This window comes from Amphimedon queenslandica, unplaced genomic scaffold, assembly GCF_000090795.2.
Source record: "Amphimedon queenslandica unplaced genomic scaffold, v1.1 AMPQUscaffold_12874, whole genome shotgun sequence".
In the NCBI taxonomy this organism is placed as follows: Eukaryota; Metazoa; Porifera; class Demospongiae; order Haplosclerida; family Niphatidae; genus Amphimedon; species Amphimedon queenslandica.
In genome coordinates, this window is record NW_003546890.1 from 15,987 (window position 1) to 22,652 (window position 6,666).

Below are 6,666 nucleotides of genomic sequence, written 5' to 3' on the forward strand. Positions count from 1 at the left end.
GTCATTAATTCTTGCCATTTTGGTGTGTGTTATTTTGGAAGTTGTTAAGTTAAATTGGCCCGTTACATTTTAATTCACTGTCACCAACTTAACCACCTTACCTTCAATGAATAGTAAGGTACAGTGGAGATGATCCTTTACCAATATTGTATAATGACTGGAAGAGATGTGGTGTCATCAAACTGAAGAAAGCTGTTATAGTTCATTGGTGTAATGGTCAGGAAATAAAAAATCTTGAAGAGATGATGTGAAACACATACAATGACATCATTTGTGAACCTCTTTGGACTGTTCAATTAAAATACTCAAGAAAATAAATAGCTAACTAATAACTTAATAGTGTACATGCATGAGGAATTAAGTAAATGCATTAGTTGTGTTTATATTTATTCATTATTGTTATACATTAACAAGTAAAGAAACAGGCAAGAAAATATACTTGACGCTATCAGATACAATGAATTCTCCGGTTTAGATTTAAATGCATGGTCTAATTTAAGCATGGATATCAAAATTATAGTGACACATAAATAAATTAATAACAAAAATGTTAATTAAATACTAAAATTAGTAATTGTGTAATGGACTAAATCTGTCTGAATTGCACATTAGTGGGTTGTTGTATAGTTATTGGCTGTGTCAGCTATTAATTTTGACCTTGTATCCATTTTGTGGAGAGATGAATTTACAATATTGTACTAGTCCTATTATTACATTGCCACTGAAGTTGAATTCAGTTATACTCTTAAAGCATGCATCAAAAGGTCAAACTAAACCATGAGTTTCTTAAGGCTAGTTCACAATATGACATTAGGCCAACGAACTATCAATTTTTAATCAAAAGTGTGGGTAATTTGACCTTTTAATGCATTTCCACTAAAACAGAACCAGATTCTATTCCAGAATCTACGTAACTTCAGGACTTGTGTAATATTATAAACCAGCCTTTAATGACCAATTTGATTTAATTCCTTAATTTCAAGTGATTATGTGAACACTAAGTCCCTTTGAACAGGTGCTACCTCCTTTGTCCCATTACTCATTGTTACATGTACCACTAGAGATCTGTTGGAAGAAGCTTGAGACTATACAGTAGTGTAGGTTATCAGAGGAGGGGAGGAGGAGGAAAGGAAGAGCTGAGGGAGGTGCTTATAGCTAGTGATTTGAAGAGTAAGAATACATAAAGTACTCATTTATTAGAGACAGGAGGGAAGGGAAACTTATAACAAGTTATGTGATGATTGTCAGAAAGGATTAGGCAATTAAAAATAATGAAGATTTTGGAGAAGAAACATGACTACATGATCTCTTAATATGTTATATAAAACCATTATTATTATTGGGCAAAGCCCTTACTTAAAAGAATTTCTGTATGCATGCGTATGTTTAGGGGTGTGACTTGGAGGTGTGGTAAGGAGGCAGAGCCAGCCCCCTCAGTTTTACATTCTTTCTAGTAAATTTTATTTCTATAAATATTAAGCAGATTGCTGAGGCAGTAGGTATGCATGTTATTCTTTCTATGTCCTCTCCCCTTCACCTTAGTTAAGTGTGTGTGTGTGTGTGTGTGTGTGTGTGTGTGTGTGTGTAGTGTATGCATAATGAACTCCCATTCCTAATATGGTAACAATGAATCTAATTAACTAATCACAAAACCACAAGATGTCAGTAGAGGACAAGTGTTGGGTTGAGTTTCAGGATAGAGCTCATAAAGAAGCTGTTCACTTACTACCATTAGTGAAGGAACCAAATAAAATTAAAAGAAAATATATGGGATGGAATAACACTAGTTTACTTCATTTGTCTGCAAGGAATGGCTGGTTAGATGTTACAAAAGATCTCATCACTAAATATCACTGTGACCCACAGGAAAGAGATAGTCATGACCAGACTTGCCTTCATTGGGCAGCACTAGGTAATCATGTTGATGTGATGAGATATCTCATTGAAGAGCATCGCTGTGATCCAATAGCTACTAACCGTAGGGGTGAGACTGTTCTTCATAAAGCAGCTGTAGTGTACAACTCAAATTTTGTAATCAAATATCTAATCAACGAGTGTAACTCTGATCCAATGATTGTTGACAAGAGGGGATGGACACCTCTTCACTATGCTGCTCGTTGGGGTGATTCTGTAACTGTTGAATATTTACTATCAACTGGTAAATGTGATCCATTGGCTGAAGACAATGAGGGAAGAACACCATTACAACTAGCTAAACAGAAGCTGCTAAAAGGAGGAACTAATATTCTAACTATCTTTAAGAAGTTTGGTGATATAAAATCATCTCATCCAATTGATTCTTATGTTAACGTCCTCCTTGTGGGTAATCCTGGAGCTGGTAAAAGTACTCTTAGTCATGTCATCAATGACACAGCTACTGGTTCTATTGTTCTTGGTTCCTTTAGAAATGTTGGAGGGGTAGTGCCCTGTACTGCTGGTATCATTCCTTATAAACTACAACACAGGACACTGGGTAACATCATTCTTCATGATTTTGCTGGTCATTCCGAATACTACTCCAGCCATAGTGCTGTCATTGAGAATCTCTTACAAGGTTCTGGTGGTGTGTTCCTGATAGTAGTCAATATATTGGAGAAGGAACCAGTCAAACAGCTTCATCAGTGGCTAACAGTTGTCAGAAATGAAGCACAAAAAGCTCTTAATCAATGCCATGTTATTGTAACAGTCAGTCATGTGGATGAGATAAGCAATCCTGTTGAAAGGAGAAGGAGAAAGAAAGAAATACAGGACATTATTGTAAGGGAAAGGTGTGATAGTGTCTTCTTAGATTGTCGTAAGCTTGGTGGGAGTGGTGTGGATTCCTTCTTTAATAAGTTGTCTAGTGCCTGTGAGTCCATTCGTAGTACAAGTGGAAGGAATTTGAGTCTTTATTGTCACATGATGTATGGTCTACTGGAGGAAAGGATAGAGAATATATTGACCCTCTCTGATGTAATGTCTGCTGGTAAGGACAATGATGATTATTTTATACCAGATAAGAGAGAAGATGTCTTGGATGTTCTTCATCCGTTGCACTCAACTGGTTTGATCAGTGTCCTTAAAAGTGAAGACAAGGCATGGGTTGTTGTGAATAAGGGTATACTACTAACTGAGGTGAATGGGATTCTCTTTGCTCCAGAGACATTTAAAGAACACGTTGACATTGCTAGCAATACTGGTATTGTTAGTGTGTCTGGTCTGACTAGACTCTTCCTTAATTATGATCCCGACATGTTGATTCGTTTTCTAAATAACATGGAACTCTGTCAAGAAATTAATCCATCTTTCCTAAGTATGACAAACCTCAATCAGTTAGCAGTGGAAGAGGAGGATGAGGGAGGGACAGAAAGAAGAGGAGAAAGGTTGCTGCACTTTCCATGCCTTTTGTCTACTGATAGACCTGATGAGATGACTAGTGAAGTGTACCAGTTTGGTTGGTGTCTACAGTGTACTAGTAAACATCATTTCTTTCCTCCTCGATACTTCCACGTCCTCTCATTACGTCTTGCTTATAAAATGGCTCTACCTCAAGAAGATGATAAGTTAAATCGTTACTGTACATTTTGGAGAAATGGTCTTCACTGGTTTGATGACAATGGTGTAAGAGTATTAGTAGAAATTGTGGATGAGAGCCAGTGTGTACTAGTAATGATGTCCTGCAAGAAAGGTTATAGTGACAATATGGTGTCTCTAAGAAGAGATGTGATAGGAGAGGTAATGAGTGTTTATAAAGAATCCTGTCCCAGTCTAGAGGTAAAAGAGTTAGTTATTGATCCAAAAGAACTAGCCTATCCTGTGAATACACCAAGAGAAAGGACAACTTATGGCATATATAATGTACTGTTGGCGATTAAGAAAAGGAAACCATTTCTTGTGAGTGATAAAGGACAAACAGAATTGAAGGAGATCTTAACTGATGAATCATTATCAGATATTAGTAACCTGTCACTATTAGGAGGACGTGATATTAAGGTAAGAATTAACACACACAAACTATTTGATACATTAATACAAGCACTAATAATCAAAAGGTCATATCTTAAAAGTAATTTTTATTTCCTATCAAAATTACTCATTCTTTGTCATAATTGTGGGTTGTCATTGTGTGGCTTTTACTACTAATAATATAAACTTGTACATCTGTTAAACTTACCTTTCAGCAATACACTACTGATGTTGATAAACAAGCACAGTGACAAATATCAGTTATTATTATTATTATTATTGTATAGGAAGTGATTGAAATAACTGAAGAATTCAAGACACCATTGACTCCAATAAAGCTAGGTATGTTATAACATGTACCATCACAATTGTCAAGTAGTGGGAGTGTAGACTGTACAGTGTATATACACATTATTAATTATTATTTTTTATAGATATTAACAATCTCGACATTGTCATTAAAGTATTAACATCAGATCAACACTTGTCCTGTTCTGTATGGCGGAGACTAGGTCTACAGTTAGGATTATATGATCCTAGACTAGTGGATATAGACACTGACTATAGAGGACAGTCAGAGGAATGTTTTCATGCTTGTATGTCTGCCTGGTTAAGAGGAGAAGATAAAGTGAGAGAGAAAGGAGGTCCCAGTTGGTCATCATTAGCTACAGCACTGGATACAATAGAAGAAAAATCTATTGCTAGTTACATTAAAGATAAATATTTCACAGCAAAATAGTTGATTGACTAGTTTCTCTGTGTAATTGTTTTATTTTGTTTAGTTCTTATTCTATTATTTAACATGACTACATTAAGTGCACCAGCCAAAGCAAGCCCTACTAAAAGGAAATATAGGTTTGTATAGGTCTAATAAAATATCAAAACAGATGCTTCTATAAACAAATGATAAATTGTAATGAAAATGCAGCTGCTGCATTAATCTAAACACTGAAAACAGTAAAGGCGGATTTACAATATTACGCTAGTCCTGACATTACGTTGACGCTGGAATAGAACCTGGTTCTATTCCAGCGGAAAGCATGCGTCAAAAGGTCAAATCGCCCACATTTTTGATTAAAAATTGACGGTACGCTGGCCTAATGTCATATTGTAAATCCGCCTTAATAGCAAAAACAATGTAGATTAGACCAGTGTAGTTGTGTACACAAGGCCTAAAGTTACACAAATCACAATTATGAAAGTAAAAGTTTATAATTATTGAGTCCAACAACATGTTTATGTTACTACATGTGTACATTAGCATTGTATCTACTGTAAACAATTTACTATAATGCCATTCTTATAGTTCTTGCTGTAAATAGTATCAGAATGAGTGTTACTATAAATAGCATAATTTATCACCACTATAAATAGTATCAGTGTTACTATAAATAGTATATCCTTTACCTCTGTTCCTTAAGGAAGAATGACACTACGTCCAACTGCCTCAGTTCCAGTCTCCAGTGCATTGAGAGGGAGGGAACATTGGTCCCAGCGGTTCAAGTGACACACCTCCTCAGCTACTGACACACTACCATACATTAACACCTAATGATAATAATAATAATAATAATAATAATAACAATAATAAATGAATTAATTACTTTTGCTAACAAAGTCTTCTTGTGATAAAAGGAAAGCCGACACTTATAGTGAACTATCAGAAACCAGATAAACTGGTTTGTCTTCATTAGTGGGCAGGATCAACTAGTTCCAACACGACAAACTAAAAAGTATGTTATAAGACCACACCATCAATTAATTATATTTAATGACTCAATCGGCTAATAAATAGTATCTCTCAGAACCTTATAAATGACAAGTAAATTGGTAGTTTTTGGTTCCTGTTCTTCATTCCTCATTTTTTTATTCCCATTCTTATCATAATGCACTATTACCAATCCGTTATTATAGTGGGGGTACAATAGGGCAGAGTCACTGATCACATGACCTTCAGCTGGAGGGAGTATACACTGTATGGGGTAACTAGTGCCGGAGTGGGTGTGGCTTGAGAACATGTCCTCCTTTTTTATATTCAACAGTTTAGTTTTTCTCATACTAGTTATATAAACATTGCTAGACTCCTCCCAGTCTCCACCCACTCATTTACCAAGCCACGCCCCTCTACTAGTCATGTACCACTTGTCGTCTAAAACCAGTTTGACTGGTTTGTCGTGTTCTTCAGTAGTTTGAAAACCCCACCCAATGAGAGGCCACGCCCCTCGTTAAAATTCATCCTATCAATGTTCCTCATTAGTCTACTGCATTGCTTAGCAACGGAAAAATGGTCAACAAAAGGTCCGACGTATTTTGCTCCTTTTTCTCGTCTTATCAGTCCATCATACCTCCCTCTCTCTAGCTCCTCCTCTTGGCTGATGGGCGGGGCCTGGAGCCACTGGATGGGTGGGACCCTCTTCGTCGACTTTTGATGGAAATTTTAGAATAATGCGAGTAGAACATGGTAAAATAAATACCTAAATCGACAGCAATGATGTGGTGGGTTTTAGTGGAGATACAGAGTTTCATTAAATCAGGAGAGACTGAGATCTTATGAAATGAAGACAGGGACAGGGTTTGTAGGAGAGAGGGACCATCTACACATGAGAAGAATTGATACGAGGTATTCTAATTTTAATTTTATTGTAAAATTGTAAATATTTACCTGGAGTGTTATAGCTAAACATTCTACAGTATTCCAGTGAATGAATGGCAGCAATGATC

General features: G+C 36.2%; 1 protein-coding gene across 1 annotated transcript in view; it reads right to left on the reverse strand.

The window, feature by feature from the left end:
• The window catches only part of LOC109586441 (uncharacterized), a 10,071-nt gene extending 3,416 nt beyond the window's left edge, over positions 1–6,655 (reverse strand). The window contains exons 1-3 of the mRNA XM_020002627.1: positions 6,608–6,655; positions 5,550–6,539; positions 5,353–5,493 (exon numbers count right to left, since the gene is read on the reverse strand). The gene's annotated coding sequence lies outside the window, so the exon portion shown is untranslated. The remainder of the gene's footprint in view (positions 1–5,352; positions 5,494–5,549; positions 6,540–6,607) is intronic.
• Between the last annotated feature and the right edge of the window lie 11 nt (positions 6,656–6,666).